The following is a 15,634-nucleotide window of genomic DNA, read 5'->3' on the forward strand; positions in this document are numbered from 1 at the left end:
ATTTGCATACTCCCTACCTTCCTCAGCTGGTCCCTTGAGAAGCAGAGAAATAGTTTCTGAAATGGAAGGCAACATGATGCTAATTAGATCTGAGAGAAGCTTGCAGGAGTAGATGGACAATTGCATTAAACCAACATCACCGAGCGGTGGGGGGAGGGGGCATTAGCAGATAAAAATTGACAGAGTGGGAGGGCTGGACAACTGGAGTAAGGGTTCCATTGGAATTTGGAGTTAGTGATGACTTGTATTGCTCCTACCCCATTCTTTCTCACTCTCCTATTCTAGATGATCATCTCTTAATTTTCCTCTCTTTTCCCCTGACCTGTCCTTGCTCTTGTCCTTGGAAACACCAGTAGATACATAATTTTGGTGAACATAAAATATGCCATCAAGGCCAGTATCCTGCCTCCAACAGCAACCAATCCAAGTCACAAGTACCTGGCAAGTACCCAAACATTAAATAGATCTCATGCTACTATTGCCGGCAGCAAGCAGTGGCTATTCCCTATTGATTAATAGTAGTTCATGGACTTCTCCTCCAAGAACTTATCCAATCCTTTTTTAAACACAGCTATACTAACTGCACGAACCACATCCTCTGCTAACAAATTCCAGAGCTTAATTGTGCATTGAGTGAAAAATAATTTTCTCTGATTCATTTTAAGGGTTATTTGCTAATTTCATGAAGTGCCCACTAGTCCTTGTATTATCAGAAAAAGTAAATAACCATTTACCCGTTCAGGTCATTTCATGATTTTGTAGACCTCTATCATATCCCTCCTCAGTCATCCTGTCTCCAAGCTGAACAGCCCTAACTTCTTTAGCCTTTCCTCTTAGGGCAGCCATTCCATCCCCTATATCATTTTGTTCGCCCTTCTCTGTACTTTCTCCAGTGCAACTGTATCTTTTTTGAGATGCGACAACAGTATTCAAGGTGAGGTCTCACCATGGAGCAATACAGAGGCATTATGACCTCCTCCATTTTATTTGCCATTCCCTTCCTAATAATTCCTAACATTCTATTTGCTTTTCTGACTGCTGCAGCACACTGAGCTGACGATTTCAATGCAATATCAACTATGATGCCCATTTCTTATTTCCTGGGTGGTAACTCCTAATATGGAACCTAACATTGTGTCACTACAGCATGGGCTATTTTTCCCTATATGCATCACCTTGCACTTGTCCACATATTTCATCTGCCATATGGATGCCCAATCCAGTCTTGCAAGGTCCTCCTGCAACTTATCACATTCCGCATCTGATTTAACTTTCTGAATACTTTTGTGCCATCTGCAAAACACCTCACTCCTTGTATCCCTTTCCAGATCATTTATAAATATATTAAACACTGGTCCAAGTAAAGATCTATGAGGCATTCTACTGTTTACCTTTTTCCACTGTGAAAACAGACCATTTAATCCTACTCTGTTTCCTGCCTTTTAACCAGTTTGCACTCCACAAAAGGACATCACCTCCTATCCCATGACTTTTTAGTTTTCTTGTCAAACGCCTTCTGAAAATCCAAATACACCACATCTACCAGTTCTCCTTTATCCACATGTTGATGCACCCCTTCAAATAGTTCCTGGTATTGAGAGATGAACATAATGTGCTCCTCAAACAGCCATTTGGGGGTCACTTACAGGTGGTGCGAGGTACTGCCTGTGTTCTGAGAGGAAGTTATTACGCTAATAAACCTGGTAATTGATTGTACTCAGAGCCATGTCTCAGTAAGGTAGCTGAGGCAATGCTAGGATCCTGTTCCATGATAATACGTACTAGGACCTTGCCAAGCATTATGTCCTGGGAATGTGGAGCTGTTTGCAAAATCCATCCCATAGGGGAGTGGAGTCAAGGAATGATGAAAGGAGAGGTAATGTGCTGTCTCTTTTCCAAGGAGCTGGAGAGAAAAGGAAAACTTACATCCCCCTCCAGGTGCAATACAGGATAAAGGGTCCCCTTGGCTGGGAGTAAAGGAGTTGGTTTTGTGGTTGGTGGAGATCTGTATCCATATCTAGAGGAGTGCATCTATCCAAGGCCAACAGATAGAAGCACCAGTCCAAGGAGCTGCAGAGTGCAAGTATTCAAGAGAAAGTTTATAAAGGCAACAGAAAATGCTTAAATTGCTCTTAAAGGAGTCTTGAGAACCAATCAGGAGCTAAAGAGCTATATTTTACATTACTTTTATTTAATCTTGAAATATCATCTTTCAATCAAAGCTGTTTACAATCCAAAAATATAAAATACAATTAAAATAACGCAATTAAACAAAGTACAGAGCATCAATAATATATCAAGGAAAATAAAATAAAACATTGCAGTACTAAAACAATACCAGAAATAAAACAGTAATCAGGAATAACCATTAGTTACTAAAAGCCTACTTAAAAAGCTAGGATTTCACCTCTTTCCTAGTTTTAAATAAATAGCCTTGACAAATCTCCAGAGGTAAAGAATTCCATCAAATTGTGCTTGAATTCTAGATAGTATAATTTTTGTAAATGTGCTGAAAGAACTGAAAAATTAAATTGCAGACCTTCTATTTAGTAATTTGTAAACTATCATTAAAATAGTCTATGCTACCTGAAGACTAGAAGATTGCCAATGTAATGCTAATTTTTAAAAAGGGATCGGGGTGATCTAAGAAACTACAGACCAGTGAGTCTGACTGTCCCAGGCAAAATGGTAGAAATGATCAAAAAGAACAAAATTGCTGAACATATACTGGTATGGTCACAATTTGTCTCGAAAGCCACTCATAAAGTGGATCATACTTTGGACCTAATATTTGTTAATACAAGTAATTGCCTAATCAATACTTCGCACATGATATTGCCCTGGTCTGATCACAAATTAATAAAAGCAAAAATAGCATTCACCAACCAAATCCATAATATTATAGATAATAAGCTTACTTTTACCTTCAGGAAAAATATAAAGATGGAAATACTTGTTGAAGTAATAGAAAATAAGCTCCATTAATTAAATCAAACAAATTCAACATCGGCATTTGATTCCTGGAATAAGATAGTCAATGACATAGCTGAAAACCTTAGTCCTATCCAGATAAAAACTATTAACAAAGAAAGTAATAACTCCAAACATAAGAAGCTTTGGTACAATGATGAATTAAGAAGCACCAAAAAGAACCTTAGAAAATTAGAGAAACAATGGCAGAAATGCCCATCAGCTGAATCCCTAGGAAAATATAAATATTTCCTTACAAAATACCATACAGTAACCAATAAAGCAAAAAAAGATTACTACGCTAACAGATTCTTGGTGTTATTTATGTTGTGTTTGAGGCACTTGGTCACAATGGAGATGACTCCACCCATGGGGAGGAGCCCCGTGGGGAACCACTGCGATAGGCTGACACAGAATAGATAGTCTTTATTGTACTGCTGTAGATAGATGGTGAAAGCAGGAAGGTAAGGCACTGATCCACGAAGTGCCAATATGCTCAACATGCTCAGAAGTATAGTCTCACCCAGATGTTCATGACCCGCAGTTTGGGTAACACCGCGGCTGGTGGGTGGAGTTGGCGCGCCGGATTGTAGAGGTACTCACAGAATGAAAGGCGTCTTCCTGGTGGTAGAATGGTGGGACCGAAGGTCTGTGGTGCAGGTCATGGGAGTGAGCATGGCGATGGGGACGCCCATGCTGGTTTGGAAATGCCGAGGCCCTCGGCACCGAAGGCAGCCATCTTGCCCAAAGAGAGTGAAAGGGGAGAAAAAGAGGTAAGACAGAGCGGTCGCAGTTGTCTGCGACCGGATGCAACAATTTAATTTTAAAATGCTCTTTGAGGTTGTTAAACATTTAATAAAAGAACCAACATCTTCCATCTTGAGAAACCACAACTTCACAAAGGCCTCTTGTAATCAATATGCCACCACATTCTTAGACAAAATCGATAAGTTGAAAAAACAATTTCCTATCTGTTCTCCAACAAAAACACCTGAAGACTCAAATGGCATGGTTAAGTGGTCAACATTCGACAGAGTATCAAAGCTGGAAATTAGTCAAATCATTGCTAAAATTAAACCTGTGACTCACCCACATGACCCAACTCCCAGCCAGTTCCTTGAAACAAGTACACCATGTTATCACGCCAACAATCACTACCTTAATTAATTAATCATTCACTATCAGAAGGAATCATATCACATGGATTAAAACAAGCAGTGATAAAGCCGATCCTAAAAAATGTCTGGTAGTAATGACAACTGGGACAACTATTGTCTAATATCCAACCTGCTGTTTCTCACAAAAGTTCTTGAGAAAGCAGCGCTATTCCAACTTGTTAATCACCTGGAAGATCAAAATATTCTCTTCCCAAATCAATTTGGATTTAGGAAACCACTCATCTGAGACATTACTCCTCTCACTAACAGACTCTGTTTTACGAGGGCTTGATGCTGATGAATCTTATTGTCTTGTGCTAACTGACTTAACAGCTGCCTTTGACACTGTGGACCATAACTTGTTATGCCATCAGATGAGAAACACTGGGATTGATGGCAGGGTTCTCAGATGGTTCTCTTCATTTCTATGTAACAGAACATTCCAAGTCAAACTGGGCAACCATATGTATGATCATTTCCAGTGTGATGCAGGTGTCCCTCAAGGCTCATCCCTTTCAGCAACACTATTCAATATTTACATGCTTCCACAGTTTAAATTACTGACAAATCTAAGAATAGCTTTCTTCTTGTATGCTGAGACAACATACAGTTTACATCCCACTCTCCAGATCATTTGAAAATACAGCTTCGATACTCTCTACCTTTATGAAAGCAATACAAGAACTATCACAACTTAAATTGACATTAAACCCTAAAAAGAAAAGACTGAAATCATTTGGCTGAGTAGAAACTCATCAATAGTTAAACCACCTGCCCTAGACCTAGGTAATTTTCAAATTAATCCCTCAAATCAAGTACAGGATTTAGATGTACAAATGAGAATCTCACAATGAAAATACATATCAGTAAATTAATTGACAGGTTACACCAAGTTGCTTATACATTATTAACTTTTGAGGACTTCGGTACTATATTACAAACTCTAATATTCTCAAACCTTGACTACTGTAACTCCTTACTACTAGGTCTTCTAGCAAGTCACTTAAAACCACTACTACTATTACAAAATGCTGCAGCAAGACTATTATTAGGATCTAGGAAATATGATCATATTACACCCTCGCTGATGTAACTGCATTGCTTGCCAGTACAATTCAGAATCTACTATAAAGTATTAACAATAATATTCAACATCATTCATTCCAATAATACCAGCTTGTTAGGAATGACACTACAACCTTACAATCCTCAGCGAACACCAAGATCACAAAATAAAGGACTATTCCCACAATATGGAGTGCACAGCTGACACAAATAAGGGATCATGTGTTTTCCATACCGGGTCCAAAGCTATGGAATTCTATGCCTGAGACGCTACATATTTTACCAGATAAAAAGAGATTTAAATGTGAATTAAAACATGGCTATTAAAAAATGCATATAATTTAATTTAAAAACATCACAATATACAGAGCCACAAAGAAAAGGAGGACAAAAGATAATCAAATAATGAAGAATAAATCAAACGAGAGAATGAATATTCTCAAAACAACCCACTGACTAAGATGTGAAAACTGTCATTTCATTTTGATAATCCATACTCTTTGCCTTGTGTACTAGAACATTTTACTTGATAGATATTAATGCCTGCCTATGACTACCACCTATGTAACTAATCTTAGTTTCCTCATAGGGAACAGCTCCCCTATGAGGAAAGACTAAAGAGGTTAGGACTTTTCAGCTTGGAGAAGAGACGGCTGAGGGGGGATATGATAGAGGTGTTTAAAATCATGAGAGGTCTAGAACGGGTAGATGTGAATCGGTTATTTACTCTTTCGGATAATAGAATGACTAGGGGGCATTTCATGAAGTTAGCATGTGGCACATTTAAAACTAATCGGAGAAAGTTCTTTTTCACTCAATGCACAATTAAGCTCTGGAATTTGTTGCCAGAGGATGTGGTTAGTGCAATTAGTTTAGCTGGGTTCAAAAAAGGTTTGGATAAGTTCTTGGAGGAGAAATCTATTAACTGCTATTAATCAAGTTTACATAGGGAATAGCCACTGCTATTAATTGCATCAGTAGCATGGGATCTTCTTAGTGTTTGTGTAATTGCCAGGTGCTTGTGGCCTGGTTTTGGCCTCTGTTAGAAACAGGATGCTGGGCTTGATGGACCCTTGGTCTGACCCAGCATGGCAATTTCTTATGTTCTTATGTGGAAGGATCTGGATTTGATTCTCTGCTCTCGTCTTTTGCTCCCTGCATTGGCCAGAACTGGGAATGCTGCAGAGGCAGCATTAACATCCCTTGAGGGAGAAAGAAGTGGCAGGCTGAGGAAGGAGGGAGAGGAAGTGAGAGGCTGGTGATTTGTCTATTGTGTGAATTATTCAGGGATTGCAGTAATGCTATTGGAATGGAATTACAGAAATGGGCTAGAATCTGATTAATGCCTAAAAGGTCTAGTTCGGAATACTCAATTACCTCTAAAGAGCTCAGTAATTGACTTAACCACATTGAAGTGAGGCACTTAGCGTCACTCTAAGAGAATGAAACCCTGTGGACTCCGTACCATCTCCCCTTACCAACTTTCCCCCATCAGTTACTTTTTCCTTTACTCCTGTCTCCCTCAAAACCTCTGTTACAATCAGCAAGCGAAACGCACAGTCACCTTTTAAGAAATGTAGCACAGGTAAATAGTACAGCTTTCTTCTCTCTCATCCTGTGACTTGCGCCATCACGATCTACTGTGTGATTTGGTTGTAGATTTTTTGGGAGGAGGAGGGGAAGTGGTGTCATTAGCTACAAAACTTACTCTCTGGCCTTCTGTTGGTTTCCTTTTCATCAACAATCCAAATGTGGGCTGCCCATACCATTTATTAAGCCATCAATTGCTCATACTGACCTGGGAGGAGAGTAGCTTTCTGAATTGTGCCTTCAGTCATTCTTCCAGAGAGCTGGGGGTGCAACATCTCTTGAATTATTTGCTAGAGAAGCTGTGAAGACGCCAACTATAGTTTGACTCTTTGACCATCCGTGATGGAGGCCCAAAATGATTCAGATGCTAGGGATGTGCAGCTGCTTTTTATTCAATTTAGGCTAGTTTTTTGTTTGTGCACGTTTTTTTTTTGTCCCAAATTTTATTTTTCTTCATATTTTTCGGTTCATTCATTTTGACAAATTGTAATTTGTGCCTACAGTTTGCAATTCATGTGTGCAATTTGCTAAAAAAAAAAAAATGACCTGAACAGTTTTCAGAATGAGAAGTTTTGGTTTGTTCCGTTGTGTTTTCTCCATTCATCCCTATCAGATGGCAGCATGCTGAAAGCAGGCCTTCAGAGATAGTCACTCTGTACACAGGAGACACTTGTGCTTTCTCTGTGAGGCTTTTCTATGACTTTCAGCTTATAGTGGCTGAGATTTACTGGTTAAAAATCACCTTTTTTTATACATATTTAAGGCTAAATAAACTAAATGCTTTTTCCCATTTTGTTTTAATGGGAAAAATTTGGAAAGGGTCCAGTCCTAGAAGGACTGTACGGATAGGCTCCAGCATTCTTTCTGGGCTGGCTGTGAGTTACCAGTTAAGAGCAGTGCTTTTATTCACCTTGGTTGTTGAACCACTCTGTCCCACCTCACTAATGTCTGCAAGCTCATCACGGTGACCTGGTAGCAGGATTCTCATTCACCTGCTTTGGGTCATACTATTTCCCCTTTGTGTTCTTCTAGAACCGGCAGGATCTCCTAGGTGCCACAGCCCCAATTAGTTCACCACGCAGGGCTACGTAGAAACATAGAAATGATGGCAGAAAAGGACCAAACTGTCCATCCAGTCTGCTCAGCAAGCTTATGGTAGTAGCAAAGGTACCAGGCTTATTAGATAAGGGTAGTAACAGCCGCATCAGCAAGCCTGTCTGTCGGTAGATTGTTTCCCTTTAGCCAATCTGCCAGGTCACACAGCCACATACATGCAGCCTCACCTCCCATTGCTGCTCTGCACCACTTATTCTAGCAGAGCATCATGGAGATTGCCACTGTTCCTCTCTCCTGACCCACCACTGAACTTACCCAAGAGAAAAATGTTGCCCCTGTCATCAGCCTTCCCTCTCTTCCTATAAACTGTCACCCACCTTTGCCTTTGAGCTGAAAGGAAAATGTTGCCGCTGAGCCTGGCTGGGGAGGGATGATGTCTGGAGAAAGGGGGTTGTTTGAAGGGAGGGATCAGATGCAGGAGGAGTTTGAGGGTTGGAACAGCTGGTGAGTGATTGGCTATGGAGGGTGAGAGAACGGGAATGAGAAGATCACCTGGGAGATGTAAGAGGAACTGAGGTGAAAGGAGATAAGGCTGGAGGTTAGAGAGGTGGGAATGGGGGATGGCTGCTCTCCAGGATCTCATCTATCCATTGCACCCATCACCTCCAGAAGCTTCTCTCTGTCTCCTGTTCCCTTACAATGCCCCCATCTGCCAGCACCTGCAGCACTGCAGGAAATAGTCATGACTAGGACATAAGGTGTTCTAGTTTTGAAAGAATGCCTATAAAATGCTTACTACACAGGGCCTCAGTTATTACACAATAAAATGGAATTAGGATTTAGGATGATCCGTTCATTAATATCTTGCTGTTATTTGCTGGTGTCCGTCCTGAGAGAATCATCCTGAGCTTTTAGAGGTCAGCTCTGGTCTTTTTGACACCCATCCATATCTTTGTTATTTTAGGGGACCCCCAGTTGGCTGTGTGGCTGAAACAGAGGTGCTGCAAACTAAAGCTGGGGACCGTCCAGCGGGTGGAGGCTTAATCCACTGGGCCCTTGGTGTGGTGATGTGTGCAGTTATCCTAATCTCAAATCCATTGATTCTAGTCACTGGGCAGGGGAAAATAAAAGAAACTCATGCTCTCCACTCAAAGCTTGTGTACAATGGGAAAAATCACAGAGTCCACTAAATGGTGTTCAACTTAAAAGTTTACTTGAATTTGAAAATCAAAATTCAAGCTAATATATAAAAATAGAGAAACAGCATCAGGAAAAACAGTCAAAAAACCCATTGTCTCTTCCATAGTAACATAATGTCAGTAGAAAAAGACAAAATGGTCCATCCAATTTGCCCAGCAATTTTCCTATGGTAGTAACTGCCACCCCATGCAGGTTACCCCCTTATGTCTGTTAAGGGTAGTAACTGCCGCTCCGTGCAGGTTACCCCATGTGTCTGTTAAGGGTAGTAACTGCCGCTCCGTGCAGGTTACCCCTATGTGTCTGTTAAGGGTAGTAACTGCCGCTCCGTGCAGGTTACCCCCATGTTTCTGTTAAGGGTAGTAACTGCCGCTCTGTGCAGGTTACCCCCATGTTTCTGTTAAGGGTAGTAACTGCCGCTCCGTGCAGGTTACCCCATGTGTCTGTTAAGGGTAGTAACTGCCGCTCTGTGCAGGTTACCCCTATGTGTCTGTTAAGGGTAGTAACTGCCGCTCTGTGCAGGTTACCCCATGTGTCTGTTAAGGGTAGTAACTGCCGCTCTGTGCAGGTTACCCCCTTCTGTCTGTTAAGGGTAGTAACTGCCGCTCTGTGCAGGTTACCCCCTTATGTCTGTTAAGGGTAGTAACTGCCGCTCTGTGCAGGTTACCCCCTTCTGTCTGTTAAGGGTAGTAACAGCCGCTCTGTGCAGGTTACCCTCATGTGTCTGTTAAGAGAGGTAACTGCCGCTCCGTGCAGGTTACCCCATGTGTCTGTTAAGGGTAGTAACTGCCGCTCTGTGCAGGTTACCCCCATGTGTCTGTTAATGGTAGTAACTGCCGCTCTGTGCAGGTTACCCCCATGTGTCTAAGAGAGGTAACTGCCGCTCTGTGCAGGTTACCCCCATGTGTCTGTTAAGCGTAGTAACTGCAGTTCCGTGCAGGTTGCCCCCATGTGTCTGTTAAGAGAGGTAACTGCCACCCCATGCAGGTTACCCCCATGTGTCTGTTACGGGTAGTAACTGCCGCTCTGTGCAGGTTACCCCCATGTGTCTGTTAAGGGTAGTAACTGCCGCTCTGTGCAGGTTACCCCCATATTTAGTTTAGTTTAGTTTATTGGTGTTTATATACCGGTGTATCAGACGAATCTTCACATCGATTTACAAAATTACAACACATTTAGAAATACATTAATTGATAAAATAGTAACAGCTAAAAACTACACAAAGTAAAAGATAAATTAGCTGCTAAGAATAATCTAAGAATCAGTAAAATTCATAAAACAGGTATCAAAGTAAAATACACATGATAATAAAATAAAAGAAACATATAATAAAACAAAATACAGATAAAAATAATAATAGTAGCCCGTCAAAATTAAGAGAGTATGCATGCTCAGTGTGTCGCTGATTCATACTATTACATGTTCTTCTTGGCGTTCTGATCTGTTAAGGGTAGTAACTGCCGCTCTGTGCAGGTTACCCCCATGTGTCTGTTAAGAGAGGTAACTTCCGCTCTGTGCAGGTTACCCCCATGTGTCTGTTAAGGGTAGTAACTGCCGCTCTGTGCAGGTTACCCCCATGTGTCTGTTAAGGGTAGTAACTGCCGCTCCATTCAGATTACCCCATGCCTTTTGTTAAGGGTAGTAACTGCCGCTCTGTGCAGGTTACCCCCATGTGTCTGTTAAGGGTAGTAACTGCCGCTCCATTCAGATTACCCCATGCCTTTTGTTAAGGATGGCAATACTTAAATCAAAACCAAGCAATTGTCAAGCCCATAACAAAATTTCTGCTAGCAACGTTTGTACCTGGTGAGCAGCTTTCCTGGTAATTCAGGCAATGCTGCTTGAACATGCTTTGCTTTTGGACTTGGCCATTCAAGCAGTCATAAGAACATAAGAAATTGCCATGCTGGGACAGACCAAGGGTCCATCAAGCCCAGCATCCTGTTTCCAACAGAGGCCAAAAACCAGGCCACAAGAACCTGGCAATTACCCAAACACTAACAAGAACCCATGCTACTGATGCAATTAATAGCAGTGGCTATTCCCTAAGTATAATTGATTAATAGCCATTAATGGACTTCTCCTCCAAAAACTTATCCAAACCTTTTTTGAACCCAGCTACACTAACGGCACTAACCACATCCTCTGGCAACAAATTCCAGAGCTTTATTGTGCGTTGAGTGAAAAAGAATTTTCTCCGATTAGTCTTAAATGTGTTACTTGCTAACTTCATGGAATGCCCCCTAGTCCTTCTATTATTCGAAAGTGTAAATAACCGAGTCACATCTACTCGTTCAAGACCTCTCATGATCTTAAACACCTCTATCATATCCCCCCTCAGCCGTCTCTTCTCCAAGCTGAGCAGCCCTAACCTCTTCAGCCTTTCCTCATAGGGGAGCTGTTCCATCCCCTTTATCATTATGGTTGCCCTTCTCTGTACCTTCTCCATCGCAACTATATCTTTTTTGAGATGCGGCGACCAGAATTGTACACAGTATTCAAGGTGCGGTCTCACCATAGAGCGATATAGAGGCATTATGACATTTTCCATTCTATTAACCATTCCCTTCCTAATAATTCCTAACATTGTTTGCTTTTTTGACTGCTGTAGCACACTGAGCTGACGATTTTAAAGTATTATCCACTATAATGCCTAGATCTTTTTCCTGGGTGGTAGCTCCTAATATAGAACCTAACATCGTGTAACTACAGCAAGGGTTATTTTTCCCTATATGCATCACCTTGCACTTGTCCACATTAAATTTCATCTGCCATTTGGATGCCCAATCTTCCAGTCTTGCAAGGTCCTCCTGTAATGTATCACAGTCTGCCTGTGATTTAACTACTCTGAATAATTTTGTATCATCCGCAAATTTGATAACCTCACTCGTCGTATTCCTTTCCAGATCATTTATATATATATTGAAAAGCACCTTTATCCCTAATGCCAGAGTATCAGTACCCCAGACCATAAAAGTCAGGGCCCAGCGATGGCTGTCTTCAGAATCCAAAACCCCTTTCTGTCCCTCTCGCCATCAAAGCGGAGAGCAATGTTTAGCGTAGCCATGATATTCTTCTTACCCCTGCACCAGCATCCACTTCCATGATCCCTTTCTTGTGGAGATTAGGGGAGTCTGTTTGTAATTTCAACATGAGCAAGGGCTGGAAGGGCAGATAAATCCAAAAGGCGTTCTCAGCAGATTGTCAATATGTTCAAAATTACTCACACTCTTCAAATCTTCAACCCATGCTGTGGACTAGTAGCACAGGAAAAAATATAGAAGCCAGCCCTTCTAGACACCAGAGGATTCCCTTCCTTCAGGAACCGGTTCAGCTCCCAAAAGTACAAAATACCCTTCCACAAATATTCTACTCGCCAAAACCTCCTCTCTTGGTCAGTCCACTCTATCAGCAGCAAAACCCACCTCCTGGTCACTCCTCTTAGGGAGAAGCAATGACCCAGGTCGCATACTGCTGTGACGTTTGTTCCCCAGAGACATCCCACAAAGACCAAGAGGAGGATTCCACAAAAGCAAAATCCCTTTCTCGCCTACTCGGCCGAGCGCACCATTTTGCCCCTGTTTGGCTGCATGTTTTTGATGCGCTATTATTACCCCTTATACTGTAAGGGGTAATAGCGCATGGAAAACTCGAGGCCATCCCCCTCGAAACTAATAGCACTCATCACATGCAAATGCATGTTGATAAGCCTATTAGTCACCCGCAAAACATAAAGTAAAATGTGTGGCCAAGCCGCACATTTTACTCTCAGAAATTAACGGCACCAGGCAACTGCTTTTCTAAACACCCTCCGACTTAATATCATAGTGATATTAAGTTGGAGGCCCCAAAAATTAAAAAAAAAACCAACAAAACTTATTTAAAAAAAAAAAAAAATCTGCACACAGCCCACGGGTTGGAAAACGGACGCTCAACTTTGCCGGCATCCGTTTTCCAAATCCGTGGCTGTCCGTGGGTTTGGCAACCAATGCCGGTAAAATTAAGCGTCGGCTGTAAGACCCACTGACAGCCACTGCTTCCGCCAATAAGGAGGTGCTAGGGACGCGCTAGTGTCCCTAGCACCTCCTTATTAGCGCAGGCCCTAATTTAAATAAAGAATCGCGTGCCCAGGAGAGGTGCCTGGGTGAGCGCCGGCTCTCCCGCGGACTTTATTGAATGGGCCTGTTAGAAAGCACAGGGAACCATGTTAGTGACAGGCAAAGCTGGATCACACTATTATTGTGTTCATATCCTGGTTTTCTTAAATTACATTCTGCTGCAATTCTAGCTGTAATGACATCCAAGATTCTACACCATTGTACCAACTGACTGATCCAATCCTGCATGTATAGACTTAGCCTGCTTTCCGGAGAGGACATCAAAATTACAAGTCCATTGCCTGCACTGGGGCAAACTTAGGACGGGCTGAATTAGGTTGTTGGCAAAACTGGAACCAGCCAGCAGCTCTGCGACACTGCTTGATCCAGGCCTTCCCAAACCTGTCCTGGGCACCCCACAGCCAGTTGGGTTTGCAGCGTATCCACTATGAATGCGCATGAGAGAAATTCACATGCATTGGAGACCCGATACATGCACATATTTCATTCATATACTGCTTTGGGCACTCCTATTGTTGGTGTGGGTAGGCAGTATAGATAAACATTTTAAATTAATGAATATAATTGTGGATAAACTGAAAAGAAGACTGGTTGTTGGCTCACCAGAAAAGGCCTGGGAAGCTCTTTATCCTTTAGTTTATTCTATGAGTATCTTGTCTTTCCCCGTCTTTCCTGTTGCATGATATCAATCAGATGAAGCCACAGATTTTAGTAAGTAATTCTTCTCTGTTAATTGGGTCAGAGGAGCATGAGCAAGGTGGCCACAAGATAGTTTTAAGTTAAAGAATGTAGCAAGAAGAGTAACCACCAGGTTTTCTTAGAAATTAGTGCTTTTCAAGCAAAGCGTTACTGTGGCTGTCAGCTGTCTGCCAGTAATCCAGTTTCTGGTAGGACATTTTGATACTCCCTTACTAGGCCAAATGCTATCTCTGATGTTAAATGGAAGAAGCAGGCATGCATTTCTCACTAAAGGCTAAGCTAGACCCGCAGAATATAGGAATGGGCAAACGGAGTCACTCAGCAGGTCAGCTATAGCCATTTCACAGACCATGCAAGTCATCCTCACTTTGAATGTGGTCTCCTCCTTTGGAGCCTTATCGCTTCTGTAAACCAGGCAGCATTGCCAGCCTTCCTCCATAGCTGTCCCACTCTCCCTTTAGATGGAAAGCTGTTCTTATTTGGATAAAGTGAAGTTTATCCCTAAAACTTTATTGATCTCATAGTTCATTAGAATGGTATATTTAAACATCTCCAGTGGTAATTTTCTAAAGAAAAAAGTACTAGGTTGGGACCAGCAGCTTCTGTCTTCCACTCCACGTGCAATGGGGAAAAGGAAGCAAGTTCAAAAAGCTTCCAGGTCAGTGACCTGAGAGATCAGCACCAACCATCTCTTTCTATTATCAGTCGGGTTTCCAACTAGTTCCAGTATTTCAGCACAGGTGAATCCAATCCTGGTTTTAGAGCATTGCATTAATAAACTTGTATTCTGCTTTCCCTAAGACATATAGGACTACCATTCTCTGCATGCAATGGGGCAAAACTAGGAGCTGAAAAAGATGAAGCCAGGTGGCATCCCTAATTATCTTCCATATCTGCCTTCCTCATTGAGCAACTGAATGTTTTAATGTGCCTGATACATTTTGGGTCTGAGAAAGCAGGATGAAATAGGATGGATAGAAGGCTTCAAAATCAGGACTGGACTATAATTTCATAGTTGCCAAGTGAGCCAGGTACAGGAGAGAGATTTCAGCCCTTTCCTGATGCACCGTGATATCTGCAGGGTGGATTTCAAATGCTAGAAGCAGGGACTATAAAAACCACATTTCTTAACATACGGTCAAGTGTATCAAGAGACAAGAACCAGATGGAGACAGAGGAAAGGTGACATTGCAATATATATACTTCTGCAGTGACATCAGCCCACCAGAATTCTCCATCTCCAGCAGATGGTGGGCGTGCACCTCCCTACTGGGGATTGCTTTAAAAAACAAACAAAAAAATTTTTTCAAAGAAGAGAAGAATTATTTTTCCCGCTCTCCTGTGGTGCCCTCATGCAGGAGTGGCCTTTCCACCATGGCCCATGTTGGGCAGAATGATTTGGAGGATCGATGGTCACACGGGGATGATACTTCTGGTAGCACAGATTGGCCGAGAAGACCATGGTATACAGATTTGTGAAGGCTCCTGATGAACTGTCCTCTCCGGTTTCTGGCTCATAGGAATCTGCTTTGGCAGGGCCCGGTTCTTCACAAATATCCATCATAATTTTGTCTTACTGTATGGTCCTTGAGAGGGCTCAGTTTTTGAAGTGAGGATATTCTGCTGTGGTGATTGCCATCTTGCTATGAGCAACATTGGTCTAGTAGCAGGTTTTTCAGCTGATGTGTACTTAGCAGGATGCAGGAGGCCGAGCATGGTGATGAAGGTCCTTGCCCTCTCACCCTGCAACCAGAGACCGACCTTGTACTCAGCTAAGATGAG

Source organism: Rhinatrema bivittatum, chromosome 11, assembly GCF_901001135.1.
Source record: "Rhinatrema bivittatum chromosome 11, aRhiBiv1.1, whole genome shotgun sequence".
NCBI classification, from domain to species: domain Eukaryota; kingdom Metazoa; phylum Chordata; class Amphibia; order Gymnophiona; family Rhinatrematidae; genus Rhinatrema; species Rhinatrema bivittatum.